The sequence below is a fragment of the Bidens hawaiensis genome, unplaced genomic scaffold (assembly GCF_021521415.1).
Source record: "Bidens hawaiensis isolate Kalapana, Puna unplaced genomic scaffold, B.hawaiensis_p1.1 tig00004617_1, whole genome shotgun sequence".
In the NCBI taxonomy this organism is placed as follows: Eukaryota; Viridiplantae; Streptophyta; class Magnoliopsida; order Asterales; family Asteraceae; genus Bidens; species Bidens hawaiensis.
The window spans coordinates 272,096-294,252 of record NW_027491281.1 but is presented as its reverse complement, the minus strand read 5'-3'; positions in this window follow the sequence as shown (position 1 = coordinate 294,252).

Sequence of the window (22,157 nt, the reverse complement as noted above, 5' to 3'; positions counted from 1 at the left end):
AAACCTTCATAACAAATCATAAAACTTGTCTTAATCAACACTGTGTCTTTCAAAATTAAAACATTAAATATAATCATCATGAGTCATCAGATGTCAGCCTCATATTCTTCTACCATGTGCCCCCGCTCAAGCCAGTTGTTTCTTTCTACTCACCTGCGTGCATAATAAAAGTCAGCTACGCTGAGTGAGTTCTAGTTAATCATGCTACATACACATATTCATAATTACTTACTTTCGTACATACTTCATACTTTCATACTTTCGTTTATAACATACTTACTTACCTCCGTTCCTTCTTTCTTTCATATACATTCATTACGTTTTAAAGAGCATTACGCCCTGTAATCTTCGCATATATTATTAGGGTATGCAACCCTTTAACCTTCGCAAATATTATTAGGGTATGCAACCCTTTGACCTTCGCAAAAATTATTAGGTTATGCAACCCTTTAACCTTTCGCATATATTATTAGGGTATGCAACCCTTTAACCTTCGCACATATTATTAGGGTATGCAACCCTTTAACCTTCGCATATATTATTAGGGTATGCAACCCTTTAACCACACATTACTTTTCATTATCATTATCATTAACACATTCATACATACCTTTCATAATATCATACATACCATATTCATACATACTTCCTTTTCACATACTCATATCATACATACTACAGTATACCTTTCTTAACAATACGTGCAATATCCGAAGATCGTTTACGTACTGTCAAGACTGCGTTCATAATATAAACATAACTATCACATTCATCATTAAGACATACACTTACCATTTAAGGTAAGTGTATTAAAATTCACATTGAGTATGCACACAACCGCGGAAACATAACAAGGAAGTAGGGCTAGAAACTCACCTGGATCCTGTTACGTTCCCCGTTTATTGTTATTCCCTTCCTTATCTGAGCTCGGCTGACTGTACATTATATATACGTATCAATAGATGTCCTATTCACATTATTTGTTTTTCAGACAAAATGGCTAAGTCTAGTATATTCTAATGGTCTTGTTTTAGAATACAATTTACTTAGAATATTTTATCCTTAAACCCTAATGCATTTGAATACAAGGTATTCAATTATTTTAGTATTCTTTCTTTGGTATTCTAGTCTTTCCATGCATACTATCATATCTATGTGTATAGTGTTCGGGTTACTCAACTCATTTGAATACATGTATAAGGTAATTGAATCACATTAGATCGGGTTGTATATATACATGTATATTCGAAGTCACATGTGTCCGATCATGCAATGTAATCAAACTCTTTGATTGTATTCGAACCTTTAAGTAACTGAATACCTCCTTTTATTCAAGCCACACTTGTATTCAAATGAGTCTAGTGTAATTGAGTCATAACATGTATGCGAACATAGCTTGTGATCGGTTAGACATTGTATGTCAACAAGTCCTTTGTAATCGATCGCATTCTAATCGAGTCATATTGTAATAGAGTTCAACTTGCAATCGGACCATCATGTAATCGATTAAGCATTGTAATCGAGTTCTGGCTTATAATCGAGTATGTGAATGTAATCGAACTAACATGTAATCCATTTATTAGAGTATTTGAGTTTCTAAATGTATGCGAATTGTTTCCTTGTATTCGAACTTATCATGTATGCAAACATACACACTGTAATAGAACCTTACGTGGTAATCGATCATACTCTAATCGAATGTGCCATTGTAAGCGAGCTTAAACGGTGTAATCGACTATGAGCCTTGTAGTCGAGTTTCCATTTGTGATCGACCTTAATGATGTATTCGAATACATCATTGTATTCGAACAGGCTGTTGTAAGCAAATGGCTGAAGGTGTAGGCTCTTTTATCACCATAATTACTATGTTTTAAGGTCTTATCACCCTATTATGGCTTGATGTTAATCCATAAATGCTTCTCTAGTCATTTTCGGCCAAAGCTTAACCCGAGTGACCATAAAGCTTGGACCTTTATGGTCAAAACGTTCAAGACTAGATCTAGGGTTTTCTTTAAACGAGCCGTACATAGCTGTAGGTTCGTTAAGTTCATTTAAATCATCAAGTTTACAACTTTATGATTTATATAGACCCGATCTACTCTAGGTTTAAGTTTCATAACAAACCATTCATAAAAATGTAAGCTTTAAGATAAAGAATGTACCTTTACTCGTTTTAAACCTACAGTTTTGCTTGGTTATGAACAATGATTTTGTATCATGCTTGTATGGTTAAGATCTATCAAGATTTAGGCTAGATTTTAATCATGGATCCTCTTCTTCTTCTTCTTCTCACTCAACTTTATGATTTGAGTGTGTAGAGATTTATGAAAGGTAGGAATGAGAGATTTAGGGTTTTAGGGAGGTTTAAGGGAGTATTTATTCTCCCTTAAGCACATGGACCTAAGGCCCATACCCATCCCTTGAATCCATCTTCTATTCCAAGTCCATACTTGTAACTCTCGAATCTGGATCACTACAGTATGATATCAACCAAAACACGATATTAGTGCAGAATCCTAACACCGTGGTGATTCAAGAACGAGAATAGAAGAACAGTATAAATATGATAAACACAATTATACTCCAAATGCACACGATTATATTATTAAATCGTCTGGTACATGAGATTACCCAAATCGGTATTGCTCTCTAGATGGTGACTATGAAAGTATGAGAGAAATCTCTAGTTCTGCTCAACAAACACTAACCCTATGATGATTAAACATGCTTTATATAGTTAGCATTTACAAGAGGACCAAAGGCCAAGCCCAAATAAGCCTAAACTAGCCTAACCGAAATCCATAGAGATTTCGGTATTACTTGACAAACCGAAACCCATAGGGATTTCGGTATTACACCATCACAACCATAATGCAATTCTTCAACTCGTCCTAGTTTATTTCACTTTAGTCTTGATCATGTCGTGGCCTTTTGATATGTGTCAGTCTAACCAAATCGTGACCCAACAATACTCCTTATTATATTTAATCTTAATTAAATATGAACAAACGCTTAAAAAACATAAATTCTATTTTTTTTAATATTATAAAATTTAGGATGTTACAAGTCTTCCCTCCTTAAAGAGGTTTCTTCCCCGAAACCTAACTAATACTTAAACAAATCAGGGTAAAACTTAAGCATCGCATCCTCTGCTTCCCAAGTAGCATCTGATCCCTTGTGATGCTTCCATATCACTTTCACTAAGGGTATAACCTTGTGACGAAGTTTCTTTTCCTTGCGATCGACAATCTCTACAGGTTAATCAATGTAGTTTAATCGTTCATCAACCTCAATATCTACTAATGGCACGTGAGACGTGGCATTAGCTAGGCATTTTCTCAGATGAGAAACATGAAAGGTTGAATGAATTCCTTCTAACTCCTCAGGTAAATCCAGCTTGTAAGCTACTTCATCCACACGAGTCATAATCTTGAACGTTCCAATGTACCTTGGACTCCACTTTCCTCACTTCCTGAAACGGATAATTCCTTTCCAAGACGAGACCTTGAGCATCACATTTTCACCAACGTTAAACTCAATCGGTCATCGCCGCTTATCAGCATACGACTTCTTATGGTCTTGAGAAGCTTTCATTCTTGCCTTGATCTGATTAAACTTTAAAGAGGTTTCTTGCACAAACTTTAGACTTCCCAGCTTCTTCTGTCCAATCTCTCCCCAACATACAGGAGTTCTACAACGTCTTCCACACAACCTTTCAAACGGCGACATACCAATGCTTGAATGGTAACTGTTGTTATAAGAGAATTCTGCCAGATGCAGGTGATCATCCCAACTACCACCAAATTCTAAAACAATAGTGCGTAACATATCCTCAAGGGTTTGGATCGTCCTTTCAGACTATCCATATGTTTGAGGATGATACGCCGTAGTGATGTTCAATCTTGTTCCCATAGCGTCATGGAACCTCTTCCAGAACCTCGAAGTAAATCGAGTATCTCTATCAGACACAATTAAATGTGGCACTCCTTGCTTAGTCACAACCTCTTTTATGAACAAACTTGTTAAAGTTTTTGATGAGATAGCCTCTCGTATAGGCAGAAAGTGAGCAATCTTGGTCAAACGGTCCACTATCACCCAGATGGTATCATGATGCTTAGCTGTACAAGGTAGCTTAGTTATGAAATCCATGGTGATGTGTTCCCATTTCCATTCTGGTATTTCTAAAGGCTGCACCTTTCCATAAGGCTTTTGATGCTCAGCTTTGACTTGTAAACAAGTTAAGCACTTATTGACATAATCTACTACACCATTCTTCATTCCCGGCCACCAGTAGTCTCTTTTCAAGTCTTGGTACATCTTGGTGGATCCTGGATGAATTGAATATCTCGACTTGTGAGCGTCAACTAAGATTCGACCTCAAAGATCCACATGGCATGGGATCCACATACGACCAAACCTAATATTAACACCATGAATGTTTTCCATCTGTTCATCTTGTTGCCCTACAATTCATTCCTTCTTCATCAGTTTATCATCCGCAAGTACCTCAGACTGTGCCTTGATGATTTCTTCATTGAGATCCGAACTAATAATCAACTTATGACTCACTGTCGCAATGACTACCTCGTTCTTACGATTTAGCGCGTCAGCGACCATATTAGTTTTTCCAGGGTGGTACTTGATATCGCAGTCGTAGTCTTTTATTAATTCTAAACACCTTATTTGACTCATGTTTAATTCTTTCTGCTCGAAGAAGTACTTTAAACTCTTATGACCTGTGTAAATGGCACACTTAGTACCATGCAGATAATGTCTCCATATCTTGAGAGCATGCACTACTGCAGCTAGCTCTAAATCATGTGTCGGATAAGTACTCTCATGGACTTTCAACTCTCTAGACGCATACGCTATCACTTTTCCTCGTTGCATCAACACGCAACCTAACCGATGATGCGAAGCATCAGTGTAAACAACCAAATCCTCGTCACTATCGGGTAAAGCAAGGATTGGAGCTTGCGTGAGTCTTTTCTTTAATTCCTCAAAAGCTTCCTCTTGAAACTTACCCCAACTAAATACTACCGACTTTCGGGTCATACCGGTCAACGGTGCGGCTATGTTGGAGAAGCCTTCGATGAATCTCCTATAGTAGCTAGCTAACCCTAAGAAGCTTCGTATATCAGTCGGATTCTACGGAGTCTTCCAATTCGTTATTGCCTCAATCTTAGCTGGGTCCACGGTAATCCCTTCAGGATTTATCACGTGACCTAGAAGTTGCCCTTCTCGCAACCAGAATGCACATTTTGAAAACTTAGTATATAACTTCTCTTCCTTCAGAACCTCCAATACTTCCCTCAGATGCTCAGCATGATCAGACTAGCACTTTGAATAAATCAATTTATCGTTGATGAAAACGATAACTGACCTATCCAACATCGGCCGACACACCCTATTCATCATATCCATAAATGCTGCAGGAGCATTTGTTAGACCGAATGATATCACGAGGAACTCGTAGTGTCCATACCGTGTTCGAGACGCTGTTTTAGGGATGCCTGCCTCTTTCACTTTCAGCTGGTGATAGCCTGATCTGAGATCTATTTGTGAGAACCAAATTGTACCTTGTAGTAGGTCAAACAAATCATCAATCCGTGGCAACGGATATCTATTCTTCAGCGTAAGCTTGTTTAAATCACGATAGTCGATACACATTCTCATACTTCCATCTTTTTTCTTAACGAATAACACCGGTGCACCCCACGGGGAAACACTTGGTCTTATTAAACCTTTGTCGAGGAGTTCTTGTAGTTGGGACATCAATTCTTTCATTTTGGACGGCGCCAGACGGTAGGGTGCTTTCGCGACGGGTTGGGCTCCTGGTATTAAATCTATCTGGAATTCTATCTCTCGCTCGGTGGCAACCCCTTAAGATCCTCAAGGAATACTTCTGGGTAGTCGCACACGATAGGAACATGTTTCATTTCTTTCGTCTCGGTCGTAGCGTTGACAACATACGCTAGGTAGGCACCGCACCCTCGTCGTAACAAACCTTCGGCTTTTATCATCGAAATCACATTAAGTCCTAAACTTTCCTTATCACCATAAACCGTCACCACACTACCATCCAAGGACTTTAACCTTATTATCCTACTCTTACATACTATCTGAGCTTCAAAATAAGATAACCAATCCATCCCCAAAACCACATCGAACCCTCCTAAGGTCATAACATAAAAAGTAACAGGGAACTCATGTCCCTCTAACTCTGTCATGCAGTCCTTAACCATTTTCATTATTTTAACCGAAGTGTCACTAGCAGTTTTTACTATAAAAGTTTCAGACACTCGGCAACATCTCATTTTAGCTAATTTACTAAATGTCGCAGCTACAAAACTTTTGTATGCACCTGAATCAAATAATACTGAAGCGGAAATACCGTTTACTAGAAACGAACCTGTCACGACATCTGGGATCTTCTTAGCCTGTTCTTGAGTCAGCATGTAGGCTTGGTCTTTGGTATTGTTGGTTCAGCATCCTTCTTTTCGCTTCCTCTAGCTTCAGTACATTCCCTAGCCATGTGGCCCGTCTTACCAAACCGGAAATATGCCGGTTTCTCACTGCCCTCATGAGCATAGCGCTCCACCTTTCCGCACTTATAACATGCGTTTGACCCAACTCTACATTCTCCCCTATGAGCCTTACCACACTTAATAAAAACATCAGATCCCTTACCCCACTTGCACTCCCCACTATGCATCTTTCTGTAGGTCTTACACGACCTCTTCTCCCAAACTCTCACCTGCTTGTTCTTAGGGTTCAACAATTGAGTACCGGGTTGTTTAGTATGACCAACCCACTTCTTATCCTTCTTTTCTTCCACCACCACCTCTTCCACTGCCAAGTCATCATAAACCATCTCTGTGAGTTCGAAAGCAGAGTCAAAAGTGGCAGGTTTATTTGCCCTGACTAGCGTGCGGGCATTCTGTGGCAGTCCCCTCACATAGCACTTGATCCTCTTGGCTTCAGTGTTAACCATATTAGGCACCAACCTAGACACGGTTAACTTCAGTGGTGTACTCGCGATGCGCCATCTTACCAGCCTTCAGATTAAAAAACTTAATCTCAGCCCTTTCAACCTCAGTATCATCACCAAACCGTTTCATGACCATCTCTCTCAGATTATCTCATTTCAAGGCCTTAATCTCTTCCTGAATCTTTCTCTGCTCAACCGACTCCCACCAGTACATTGCTTCCTCACCAAATGATTGAGTGGCATAACCCACAACTTGGTCGGGATGGAACTCGCTAATTCGGATAACCTTATCCATTTCGGTTATCCATTGGAGAGTAGCAATTGCGTCTTCTAAACCATTCAGCTTTGGCGGGTAACAACCTTTGAAGGACTATTAGTTACACCCGCCTCGGCCTCTCTTCCTGTCATCAACCGTCAAAGATCGAACTTCACTTGAATCACCTTTCTCTCTTTCATCATCTTTCTTACCATTGTAAACTAACCCTTCAACAGTTCTTGTATGACTTCTAGCAGACTTTTCAGGATTCAAGTTCTTCACTGCAGCTGCTACAGCTTGAGCAATGGCAGCTTGAACAGCAGGGTCAAGTTGATACACTTCATTCTGGCTTGGTCCTCGAAGAGTCTCACTTGGTCCTTCAGCAGAGTTAACAACTGGTTCCACAGAAGGTTCCCGAACAATGCGTGGCCTACCACGACGTCTCATACGCCCTCCCTTTCCAGCAAATTTCCAAGCTCCAGCCATTCGTATTCTATAAGGGAACACAAACATCATTACTTAAGGAACTATTTAGTAAAATGATAGTAAGGCTAACAGGTGATAACCGTGGCCAGCTGTGATTAGCTGATCACGTTACTTTCAGTGTCCTATACACTTCCCTTTATGAGTCTATTTGTGCTAAGTTCTACTTTTAAACAGTTAATCAATCAGTCAATCAATTAATCCTATCCCTAACATTCACATATCCTTTCTTTAGCAATTAGGATAACATTAACACCCATTATTTAACCATGCTTGTACCTTTACTGAGCTTGCTTGAGTGACATGGCTATCTTGAACCGGCATATTCTTTCTTTTCTTAATTTATTCACATTCTCTGTTCGAGTCTAAGCATGTAGGATGCTTAATTCACTCGAGCTTTCCTCTGATACCAACTTATAAGGCCCTGATCCCGGTCCGCTACGTTGGACGTTGGATTTATTCATAAACATAGTCTAAATATTCTATTAAAACTTTACCCGGAATATAAAACTTTCATTAAACATTAATAAAAAATCATACAACTTGTCTTAATCAACACCGTGTCTTTCAAAATTTAAACATTAAACATAATCATGATGAGTCTTCAGACGTTAGCCTCTTATTCTTCTACGATGTGCCCCCACTCAAGCCAGCTGTTTCATTCTACTCACTTGCGTGCATACTAAAAGTTAGTTACGCTAAGTGAGTTCTAGTAAATCATAATACATACACACATTCATAATTACTTACTTTCGTACATACTTTATACTTTCATACTTTCGTTTATAATATACTTACTTACCTTCGTTCCTTCTTTCTTTCACATACATTCATTATGTTTTAAAGAGCATTACGCCCTATAACCATCGCATATATTATTAGGGTATGCAACCCTTTAATCGTCGCATATATTGTTAGTGCACGGAAATTTGACACTGTGGATATGTTATCCTGACATATAATCTGGATCAATTATCCTTAGAATATGTTGCAGATCCTGTCAGGACCAGTGATCCTCAGTACTTATTGATTATTAACGATTATTCTCAGGTTTAGTCTTATATTTAGCAGGTATAACGGTTAGAAGAATCAGTCTATCCACTAACTTGCAATCAAGAAGATATTGACGTGTCTTGATCATTTATCCTTCTGAAGAGTTCCAGAGCTATGTCAGGATCATGGATCCTCAGTATTTGGTGTTGTTAACGGTTGTTTCTTATATGAGGGTTGATATTTTTCAAGTACAACGGCTGATGACCAAGTCAAAGCTATAATCTCGCCATCCAATTAAGATGAAGGAAACAACTCTAATTAAGGAAAAAATTGATTGAAGGCGGATTTTTAGGGATTATTAGTTATTCTTTTCTTGTATATAATGAAGATATCAGCTAGGTTAAATACATGATATACACACACACTAGAGCAGAAGCAAACATTCTCTCTACACACTAGCTTACTTTTTTAATCTCGATCATATACTCCACAACACTTGTAACCACCTTTTATTATCAATATAATCGACGGTGATAGTTTTCACCGTCCGGGGGTTTTTTGTGCCGGAGATCACGATAATCATATACTTATCGACCAAAGGTTACCTTGTTGATCACTGACTAAAGTAATTCTACCAAAGATTATCTTATTAATCCTTGACCGAAGTTATTTTACCAAAGATTACCTTGATAAGTTTTGACCGAAGTAAGACTATTTTGGTTAAGGGCTTTTTCCCTAGTGATCAAATCATTGTGTTCACCATGATTTCGATTACACATTCAATATTATCATCATAGCAATAATCCTCACATAACAGATTTGGATACATTATCCTTGAGTGATTTTTGTCAAAAACATATATTATTAGGGTATGCAACCCTTTAACCTTCGCATATATTATTAGGGTATGCAACCCTTTAACATTCACATTTATTATTAGGGTATGCAACCCGTTAACCACACATTACTTTTCATTATCATTATCAATAACAAATTCATACATACCTTTCATATTATCATACATACCATATTCATACACACTTCATTTTTCACATACTCATATCATACATATTACCCTATACCTTCCTTAACAATACATGCAATATCCGAAGATCGTTCACGTACTGTCAAGCATGCGTTTATAATATAAACATAACTATCACATTCACCATTAAGACATACACTTACCATTTAAGGTAAGTGTACTAACATGCACATTGAGTATGCACACAGCCCCGGAAACATAACAAGGAAGTGGGGCTAGAAACTCATCTGGATCATGTCACGTTATCCGTTTATTATTATTCCCTTACTTAACTAAGCTCGGTTGACTGTACATTAATTATACGTATCAATACATAACCTATTCACAATATTCATTTTACAGCCAAAATGGCTAAGTCTGGTCTATTCTAATGGTCTTGTTTTAGAATACAATTTACTTAGAATATTTTATCCTTAAACCCTAATGCATTTGAATACAAGGTATTCAATTATTTAAGTGTTCTTTCTTTGGTATTCTAGTCTTTCCATGCATACAATCATATCTATGTGTGTAGTCCTCGGGTTACTCAACTCATTTGAATACATGTATTAGGTAACTGAATCACATTAGATCGAGTTGTATATATACATGTGTATTCTAAGCCACACGTGTCCGATCATGCAATGCAATCAAACCCTTTGATTGTATTCGAACCTTTAGATTAACCGAATACCTCCTTTTATCCAAGCCACACTTGTATTCGAATGAGTCTAGTGTAATCGAGTCATAACATGTATGCGAAGATAACTTGTGACCGGTTAGACATTGTATGTGAACAAGTCCTTTGTAATCGAGTTTTATTGTAATCGGTTTTAACTTGCAATGGGACCGTAAAGTAATCGATTAAGCATTGTAATCGAGTTCTGGATTATAATCGAGTATGTGCAATGTAATCGAACCAACATGTAATCCATTTAGTAGTGTATTTTAGTTTCTAAATGTATGCAAATTGTTTCCTTTTATTCGAACTTATCATGTATGTGAACATACACAGTGTAATCGAACCTTACATTGTAATCAATCATATTCTAATCGAATGTGCCATTGTAAGCGAGCTTAAACGGTGTAATCAACTATGAGCCTTGTAATCGAGTTTCCATTTGTGATCGACCTTAATGATATAATCGAATACATCATTGTATTCGAACAGACTATTGCAAGCGAACGAGCTGAAGGTTTAGGCTCTTTTTTCACCATAATTACTATGTTTTAAGGTCTTATCACCCGATTATGGCTTGTTGTTAACCCATAAATGCTTTTCTAGTCATTTTCGGCCAAAGCTTAACCCGAGTGACCATAAAGCTTGGACCTTTATGGTCAAAACGTTCAAGACTAGATCTATGGTTTTCTTTAAATAAAGCACGTCCGCTTTACAATTACTACTTACCCGCCATATAGAACCATCTTTAAGAAGAATAATTATTGAAACGCCGCAAAAATCGATTATTAAAAATGTTTGAAAAAATTTCTTTTAGGCATAAGCCTTGGACTTGTGTGTTCTTGTGTAATTGAAGTAATTGAATCATTAGTTAATTAGTAATAAGTGTTGTGAACAATCACATAAGGCTCACATAATTTCTAAGCATGCAACCTAAACAATTAAGAAATAAAAACTATAAGTAACTAGAACACTACGTCTAATGTCTTATCTTATAGTCACGGATTTGATACCAATCTGTAACACTCCGACTATGTAACACCCGTAAATTTTCGATCGTCTTTGTATATTTTCAAGAATCAAATTCTTTCATTTCGTTTCAAAGTTGAGGGGCCTTGTGGTAGTTGTTTAAAGAGGGATTATATAACTTTGGGAACAAGATATCGCTTATTTCAAATAGAAGGACCAAATGTGTAGAACCCTAGAAGATAATATTTGCACGCTGTTGGTACATGTTTGTCAGTAGTTCATAGTCTAGTATTTGTTATCGAGTCTGTAATATAGTTAATGGTTTGTTTATGGTTTGTTTTGTAAACTAGCGAAGTTATCAGCAAGTTCGCTATGGCGAACTTGCTGATCTAGCGAGGTTACTGACAACTTCGCCAGTGGCGAAGTTGTCGTGTTTAAATAGAACGTTTCAGCAGAGAACGTGGGTTAGGGTTTTGGTGTTACGTTTTGTTTCGTTTTGTTCTCTGTAACAGTGACCTACTGTCACGGGTTTGGTTATTCAATATAACGTGTTTACCTTATAGCTCGTGTTCATTGTTCGTGTATTCAATCTCTACAATATCTACACTCGTACCTATATACGCAGGGATTCCGCACCTGCGTTGTTAGAGATTTCCCGTGTACGATCCGCGTTCAGGAACCTTCAATTGGTATCAGAGCAATCGGCTCGATTGTGAGGTTCGGGATTTCACGCGGGTGTAGATTTCGTCTCATTTCGGGTGTTACCGGGACGAGTTTTTGGTGTGTTTAATCATTCAAGCTACCTACCAGTGTGTTTAAGCCTTTAAACCTTCAAAATTCTCGTTAAAATCCGAGTTTCAGATCTGAACTGTTCTTCGTGTTCATCGGGCGAAGTTACCGTTCATCGGGCGAAGTTGCTGAATTCAGGCGAAGTTGCCGTCACTGGAGATTAGGGTTTCGGCGAAGATATAAGGATTAGCGAAGTTAACCACAACTTCGCTTACCTCATAAGTTCGCCACAGCGAAGTTATCCGTAACTTCGCTTACCACCCAACTTCGCTTACCACCCAACTTCGCTTACATCCTAAGTTCGCCCATTTTAAGCGAAGTTATTTTTAACTTCGCCAAGCCAAGCGAATTTAAGATCCAGCGAAGTTCTTGTTCAGCGAAGTTAACTTCCAGCGAAGTTATTCTTAACTTCGCCATCTGAGCTGTTTTAATATTTTTTTGTGTTTTTCAGGTTTTTCAGGTTTTCGCAAGGATGTCCGCGATTAACATCTCAGATTTAGTCAAGATGGAGGTAGAGGCGGGGTCAGCCACTAAGGCCCCGAGGTTGATGAAGGGAACGGACTTCGTGGCATGGAAGGACAGGTTCATCCAGTATATCAAATATCAGGACGCCAAGATGTGGGTGTGCATGCAGGATGGATATGTACCCCCAACCATGCAATACGAAGGACGTGATGTGGTGAAGAAGTACAGTAAGATGGATGACGAGGAGAAGAAAATGTATGAGGCTGAGAGTAAGGCCCATGCTGCTATTACTATGGCACTACCTCAAGAAGTTCTTCATACATTCCGAAAGTACACTTCTGCAAGAGAGCTCTGGGATGCTCTGGAAAACAGATTCGAGGGGAACGTGGGTATACGTGCCTCAAAAATTAAACTTTTAAAAACCCAATTCTCCGTCTTCAAATATTTGAAGAATGAATCCTTAGATGATATTATCACCCGATACTATCACTTAATGACAGAGCTTAGCAACTATTCAATTGCCTATCGAGAGGAGGAGATCGTTGAAAAGCTTCTAGATGCTCTCCCACCGAAGTGGGAAATGTATACCGTGTTAATGAGGGAAGACAAAGACTTTCCTAACTGTGACTTAGAAACTGCAGTGAACAAGCTCAGAACGTATGAGCTAAATATGGTTCGAAAGGAGACACCCACAGACCAGATACAAGACCCTGGTATGTATGGTGCTAAAGTTAACTCAGGCTCAAGTTCAAGGCCTGAATCTGCTGCATTTTATTCGAAGGGGGAGTCAGGTTCTGACTCTGCACATGAAGGAAATGTTTCTGTGAACTCAAATGGGGACGTATGTTTTGTTGCTGGAGGATCTAGTGCTTCAAAGCCTCAATCCTCTACAAGTGGTTATTCAGCTGGTCCCACAAGCAATAATTACACCAAGATGCCTATGAGTGTAAAATCTGCTGAAGAGCAGTTTGCAGTCTACGCTTCATTTATTGCTTCATACGAGAATTATATCCAGGGGAAGATTATGGACCCTGCCGTTCTTGATGAGGATTATGACCAGATTGATGCTGACGATTTGGAAGAAATGGATTTGCAATGGCAAATGGCAATGATCGTGAGACGGGTAAAACGTTTTATGAACAAAACAGGAAGAAAGTTTGTTGGTGGTAGGCCTGGATTTGACAAATCAAAAGTAAGGTGCTACAATTGTCAACAGTTCGGGCACTTTGCTAGGGAATGTAGGAATGAGAGAGTTGAACGGGGACAAGTTAGGCCTAACCAACACTCTGGAATTAACCGCGAGATCAATGCCATGTTAACTAGAGAGGCAGGAGAATACAACTGGAACCAACACTCAAGTGGTTTGGGTGAACAAGCACACATGGCTGAGACTGAAGCTGTAGAAGTTGAGAAGGTTGATGGAGAGAAGAAAGCAAATGAAGAAGAAACTGCTTTCATGGCGAACGATCAGGATGGTAGATCCAAGGTATGTCCCAAAATTATTTGTGCTAATTGTGAAAATTTGACTGAGCAACTAACCAATATAACTGATCAGTATGTCAAATTAGATGCTGAGTTTAAAACTGTTAAAGAAGATCACCATTTCATTAAAGCAAGAGAAAACAGTTATAAAGTTAAGATAAAGGCTTGTGAAAAAGACATTAAAAGTCTTAAAACTAAACTTGCTGAGAAAATAGAAATTATTGATCTTAGTTATGAGGTTTTGGAAGAAAAGACAAAATTGATTGCTGATAGAGATAAACAGATTGCTGACCACCAGGTAAAGGTGGTGGAACTGAACCGCAAACTTGAGCAGTTCAGAAACTCCTCGGCTATCCTTGATCACCTTGTGAGTGATCCAAGTACCTCTGCAAAGAGGGCAGGAATCGGATACCACGAGGTTCCACCACCCTTTAACCATAATTACACTTATAATCCAAGTGTTCAGAAATCTGTTGATTTTGAGATTGCTCAGTCAACCCCAATTAGAATTACTAGTGTCAAACCAAGTGTTAGCTGTGGCGAAACAAGTTCGCCTGTTTCTAGTGTGAATATTTCTGTATCAAGTCCAGTCTCATCAGATTCGGATATGTTGTCCGAATCTGGTCAGACAAAAGAAAAGGTAGAATTACCCACCAGTGGAGATAATGATAAAGTTTCTAAAAAGAGTTATCCACTCAATCCGTACGTCCCACCTTATGTGAGACGAACGGCTGGTAATACTACCTCTACATCCAAACCAACATTTGACAAGAAAATGGAGAATAGATGTTGCTTTAGATGTAACAGGTTAGGACATCGTGTTGCAGATTGTCCTTTGAAACCGAGATTTAGAGATGTGAAGCCAAATAAAAATGAGAATAAGCGTCATTTTATTCCAGCTAAAAATGAAAACTTTAAAAATTGCCAAAATGTAACGAATTCAAGTTTTCATAAAAACCAACCTCATTTTTACAACCAAACCACAAGAAATAACACTTTCTATTCTCAAAGGTTTGGAAGGCATTACACTCAATCTGCAGGGAGATTCCCTAACAGGACGTACAGAAATTATCCTGACGCTAACTTAAGAAAGCCAGGGTACGGGATGTATCGATCCAAGACCAACTGGTCTTGGGTCCCAAGATTCTAACTCATTGTTTTATTGTGCAGGAACAGTTGAACAGGGCTGCCAACAATCTTTGGATTGTAGATAGCGGCTGTTCCCGGCACATGACTGGCAACAAACACTTGTTGCAAGATTTAAAACCTGTTCAGGGAGCTAGAGTTAGTTTTGCTGGTGAAAGTGGAAGACGAATAACTGGAAGAGGAACAGTGTCAAATGGGAGGATGACACTAGAGAATGTGAATTTTGTGGAGGAGTTAAAGCACAATCTGCTAAGCGTGTCGCAGATTTGTGATAAAGATTATACTGTCCATTTCACGAAAGATGAAGCGATTGTGTTAAAGCCTGGTTTTCAAATACCCGAAGAATGGATTGTGATGAAAGCTCCACGTGAGACAAACACTTATGTGATGGATATGAGGTCAACTGTAATGTTAACTGGAGAATCATGTTTACTGACAAAAGCTAGCGAATCTGAATCGGAGCTGTGGCACAGGAGGATGGGACATATTCATCTTCGGAAGATGAACTACCTTGTCAGAAATGGGCTTGTGATTGGTGTTCCTTTAAAAAATTTCAACTTTGAAGATAAATGTATTGCATGCAAGAAAGGAAAACAACATAAGAAAAGCCATCTCACCAAGAAGATTAATTCAATAGGTGGTACTCTAGAGTTACTTCATATGGATCTCTTCGGTCCAGTGAATGTACAAAGTCTTGGCGGTACTTCCTACTGCTTGGTGATAACTGATGATTACTCGCGATACTCGTGGGTATACTTTCTGAAAACTAAAGATGAGACTGCTCAGATGGTAAAGAATCTAATTACAAAAGTTGAGAATATCATGAGCAAATCAGTTAAGTACATCAGAAGTGACAATGGGACGGAGTTCAAAAATTTTGAAATGGAAATCTTCTGTCTTCAGAAGGGCATTGAGCATCAATTCAGCGCTCCGTATACTCCACAACAGAATGGAGTAGCTGAAAGGAAGAACCGAACGTTGATAGAAGGAGCCAGAACTATGCTGGCTGACTCAAAACTTCCTGTGATGTTCTGGGCTGAAGCGGTGGCTACTGCCTGCTATGTTCTGAATCGGGTGTTAACGGTTAAGAAGCTTGGAAAAACGTGTTATGAGCTTATGCAAGGAAGGAAGCCCAACTTGTGCGGTCTTGAGCCATTTGGGTCTCCTTGTTCGATTTTGAAGCCTAACTCGAAATTTGGGGAAGTAGCTGATGAGGGAATCCTCGTTGGTTACGTTGTTGGGACCCCCAACAGACGGATCTTCAATACTTCCACTTGCAAGGTGGAGGTGGTCTGTAACACTGACATTACTAGTTACCAACCGCCAAAACCAAGCAATGGACCGGCGGAGCTCTTTGATTATGTTAAACTTTTTAAGTCGTTTAACGTGCCTGATCTGGAGATTTCTGAAGTGGAAGAAACTACTGCGACGAAGATGATTTTTGATGACGAAGAGAATTTACTGCACCATCAGATGACTGAAACATCTCAACCTTCCACATCAAACCCTTTCAATACCCCTGCGGCCTCAACTGAAGACGAATTCATTAATCCGTTTCACTCTCAGCCTGAAACAACCATAGATGAGCTCTCTTCAAACTTAGAAGACAATCTGCATGTCGGTGCTGTACCGACCACGAGAATTCACAAGAATCACCCACTGGAGAATGTTATAGGTGATGTGTCCTCCGGTGTACAAACCAGAAGTAGTTTGACCGAGAACACCTGTGTCTATACCAGCATAAGAGACACAGGTATACTGAATGAATGTTTGTACTCCTGCTTTATAAGCCAAATTGAACCAAAAAATTATCAAATGGCTTTAAAGGACAGCTCGTGGGTCGATGCCATGCAGGAAGAGTTGGCTCAGTTCAAGAAGATGGAAGTGTGGACTTTGGTTGAAAAACCAAAGCATGTGCATGCTATAGGCACAAAATGGGTGTTCAAATGCAAGAGAGATGATAAGGGAATAGTCGTGCGTAATAAGGCGAGGCTGGTGGTTAAAGGTTTCAATCAACAAGAGGGTATTGATTACAATGAAGTTTTCGCTCCTGTTGCCCGGTTAGAAGCAATTCGACTGTTTTTGGCATTTGCTGCTTTTAAGAAGATGAAGGTTTTTCAGTTGGATGTTAAGAGTGCGTTCCTTAACGGGAAAGTTGATGAGGTTGTGTATGTTGAGCAACCTCCGGGTTTTCCAGACCCGGACTTTCCTGATCACGTATACAGGTTGAGCAAGGCATTATATGGGTTACATCAGGCTCCTCGGGCCTGGTATTCAACTTTATCTGATTACTTGCTGGAAAATGGTTTCGAGAGGGGGTTGATAGACAGCACGCTTTTTGTAAAGAGAGATGGATGTGACTTCCTGCTGGTTCAAGTCTACGTGGATGACATAATTTTTGCAGCCACAAGAGTATCCATGTGTCAGGATTTTGAGGACGTCATGAAGAAACGATTCGAGATGAGTGCAATGGGTGAACTAACTTTCTTTTTAGGTTTGCAGGTGGATCAAAGGAAGGATGGTATGTTCATTCATCAAACGAAATATGTTCATGATGTGCTGGAAAGATTCAAGATGGGGGACAGTTCTCCATTTGACACACCAATCTGCGTCAATCACAAACTGGGAACTGAATCAGACGGTGACGCGGATGTGGACCCTACTCAATATCGGGCGATAATAGGTTCTTTGATGTATTTAACTGCTTCTAGACCTGATATTATGTTTGCTGTTTGTCTTTGCGCTCGTTTCCAGGCAAACCCAAAGGAATCTCACATGAAAGGTGTGAAGAGGATCTTGCGGTACCTCAAAGGCAAGCCGAAACTAGGGTTGTGGTACCCGAAAGGTGGAGACTTTGAACTGATAGCATACTCGGATTCTGACTATGGTGGTTGTAATCAGAGTCGGAAGTCAACAACGGGAGGCTGCCAATTTCTTGGAGGAAGATTAGTTTCATGGCAGTGCAAGAAACAAACATCGGTTGCAATTTCAACATGTGAAGCTGAATACATGGCAGCATCCAACTGCTGCTCCCAGGTTTTATGGATTCAGCAACAATTGCGCGACTACGGTTTGAATTTTCTACTCTCTCCCATTTTAATTGATAACACTGCCGCAATCTCAGTCATTAACAATCCTGTGAAGCATAGTAAAACAAAGCATATTGACATTCGTCATCACTTCATACGGGATTGTGCTGAGAAGAGACTCATTAAGATCGAAAAAGTTGATACTCTTGAAAATCTTGCTGACTTGTTCACAAAAGCTTTTGATAAATCAAGATTTCTTAACCTGATTGAGCTTAACGGGATGGTCAATCCCGAGTAACCTTGTTTACCTTAAAAAAAAAAAAAAAAAAAAAAAAAAAAAAAAAAAAAAAAAAAAATAAAAATGTCTTTATTGCTTAAAATTAGTCGGTTATCTCAGTTTGATGGACATCTCCTCGGATATGTTTTGGTCCTTGTTTTCGATTTAGGAGATGAGGATAGCCATTAACCGGAAGACTGAAAGTAACTGGGGCAGTCTTGACATGTTTTCTTTCAGTTGCTGAAAATTAGTCGGTCATTCTTAGTAAGAAGGACACATACTTGTATGTGGTCGGTCCAGTTGATCCAAGGATCTTCAGGATAGCCGTTTACCTGATGACTTTGACATGATTGGGGCAATTGAAGTCAAAATTTTTTTTGGGAAATGAAATTACTTTTCAAGTCTATTACTTCGTAAGAAGTTCTTTGCTATGTTTAACAGAAAATTGATCCAACCTTGGAAAATGATAGATATACTGATTGTGTGTGCTTAGCTAGTGAAGTTATTAGGCTTAAAAGGCTTTAGAACAGTCATTGTATGTCATGGTGATTTTAATGGTGCGTAAAAGTGTATGTGATACTAACTTAAATTTACTCGAATTTATGTGGAAACTCCTTAAGAGTTTTGCATGGCTTCATACATATCTTTTCGAATGATAGGCAGAAAGGCGACTACCCAGTCATACACGAGCCCGTGAGTGTTCTGATTCCCGTAAAGAAAGCATCTCAAGACACTGCAGTGATCCAGATTCGGGACTTGCAGTAGTTTAGTACTCCGATGTAAATACTGATGTTGATTTAAAAAAAAAAAAAAAAAAAAAAAAAAAACAAAAAAAAAAAAAAAAAAAAAAAAAAAAAAAATAAATTTTATTCATGTATCATTTTTGTACTTATGAGAAATAGTGACAATCAAGACGAGAACCGAGACTTCTCAAGATTTCTCAAGTTTGGAGTAAGAAGAAAACGGGAAGCAGACAACAAGTATCTACAAGTTAATCAGACACTATGGGTCGAAGTCAATTCGGGGTGACGTGGGTATAGCCAAATACGCTTTGAGAATAGATAGAAGTCATCATTACCTCTGAGTTGTTGCCATCTTAAATTTTTGAGCTTAACCGAACCTTAATCCGTATCACAGAAACAATGATAACCATTACATGCTTACAACCTGTCTCTCTATGTCATAATACAGCCAAACACGGATCCAAGTGACAGTCACATAGCTAGTATGATTCCTGTTCGGATCTTTTCAAAAACGTAGTGGTCCCTGACTAGACTGAAATTTGATCCCTTATTTCGTTAAAATTATATAAGTATTTTCTGTTACGTAGTTATTTTATTATTTTATTATTATTGGTTACTTGGACATAATCATTTTAGTTATAACTCTTTTTGGAAGTTTTCAAGGTTAAATGACAGATTTTTCAAACTTAAAGGGCTGATTTTGAAGGTACTGGCGAAGTTGTTGAATTTGGCGAAGTTGTTGAATTTGGCGAAGTTGTGCTTAACTTCGCCATGGCGAAGTTAATCGTAACTTCGCCAGACACAACTCCGCCCTATATATGTTCTGAAACACTGTAGCTCTTTCATAAATCTTCCGGCGAACATATAACCTCAAATCCTTCGGCGATCTTTATACTCAATCGTCTTTTCGATCTTGTGTTTCTTGTTACTATTATTCTTGTGGTATGTGTTATCTCTTGCGTCTTACCTCTCTCGTTCGTAATAGTTTACCCGGTTCGAGACCTCGGATCGTCGGTTTTTCAAAACCAAGTTTTTCCGACCCTTTGTTACGTGCTCATGGACGAGCCTTACGTCTCAAATCCTTTGAAATATGTTGTTCTTCACTTATAAATCATCGATTTTGTCCGAAAACCATCGGACAAAATCGATTGAATCTCAACAGTCGCTGGTTCTGGTTCTGGCGAAGTTAAGGTTTTGGCGAAGTTATCATCAACTTCGCCAGTGGCTGAAGTTCGCCAATGGCGAAGTTGTCCCCAACTTCGCCCTCGGCTTAAGTTCGCCAGTGGCGATGTTAACCGTAACTTCGCCAAGAATTTAACTTCGCCTATTTCCAATGCCTTATCAGTTTTCAGACGAACTTAAGGACGAAGCGAAGTTGTCTCCAACTTCGCCTCATCCTTAACATCGCCTGTACTGGTTACCTCACAACTTCGCACTTGGTAAACCGCGAGCTTGTGATTTCGGTTTTAAACGGTTCTAACTTGATTTGTTTTGTGCAGATATGGCTGCTGTTGGAGGAACTGGTGGTAATGACAGTGATGACCAACGACGACAATTCTTTCCATCCCACAACCAATATATCACCTTAGATCCGGATGCACGAGGCTTAGATGATTTCAGGGAGATTATCACATTTCTCCAGCGATCAAGGATATTTCATGCTATAACGACAACATTGCCCATCTCCCTACCAAACATTGAGGACTTCTGGGAGACAGCTTACCTTGATTGCAGGGCTGAGCCTTCGGTGATTAGAGCAACCGTAAATGGCCAAAACATACAATTCTCTTCTGAGGATATACGGTTGGCTCTGCAATTCGGTGCAGAAACCAGAGATGACCCTACGGAATTCACAGCTCCTTTCCGTGATGGAGCATATTTGAGAATGGGCTATTCGGGTCCACTGGGGGACTCACAAAGGAGGAAAGGCTTTCTGCTGGACCAATGGCGGTTCTTGATGCATGTGTTGATTGTTTGCATGTCCGGCAGGAAGGCGGGGACAGACGGAATGGGGGCGACGATGCAATCGGCTATGCTTGCGCTGACTTATAATCGCAGATACTCATTTAGTCAGATGATATTCTATGAGATTGATCGCCAAATACGGGCTGCGGCGCGCGAGCGATTCACTATGTATCCGCGCTTCTTGCAGATGATTATCAATCACATTGCTCCGTCTCTACCGCAAAGGCGCCCGATACGATTCGTTGAGTGTGTCACTAAGCGTATCTTCGCTCAGTGCAGGACGTCAAGCGCTCGGAGCAACCCTGAGCATCGTCCCAGGCATACTCCTCTTTTCGGGTATCTAATTAACCCAGAGTATGTCCATGCAGGCGGGGATGAGTTCAGGGATCCACAACAACATCAGGCGGCAGCACCTCCTGCTGTATCTGCTGCGCCTGTTGTCACTTCTGCTGCTGTGCCAGCTACTTCATCGCAGGCTGTGTCTACTGCTGAAAACATTGATCTGGATGCTGCTTTCAGTGGACACGGTCTGTTCGATATGGATCTCTCGGGTAATCAGTATTTGGGTACTACCTCAGCGGCTACTTCGGTAGCTGAAACCGAGCTGGATGAAACATTTGCTGAGGCCAGACGGTTGTTGGTGACTCGGGAGAGGACAACGGGTAAGCGGCCGAGGGCTGTGGATGAGGATGAAAATGATGAAGATGAGGAAGAGGCAGTCCAAGTTGTGCTGAGACGCTCACGTCGAGAACGACAAGGTATGGCCACTGGAGCGGGGGAGACTTCAAGGTACGTACGATTTGCTCCGCCTGCCTTGTCAGGTATGTCTCTATTGCCTACTACTGCACAGGTTACTGCGGTCGAGG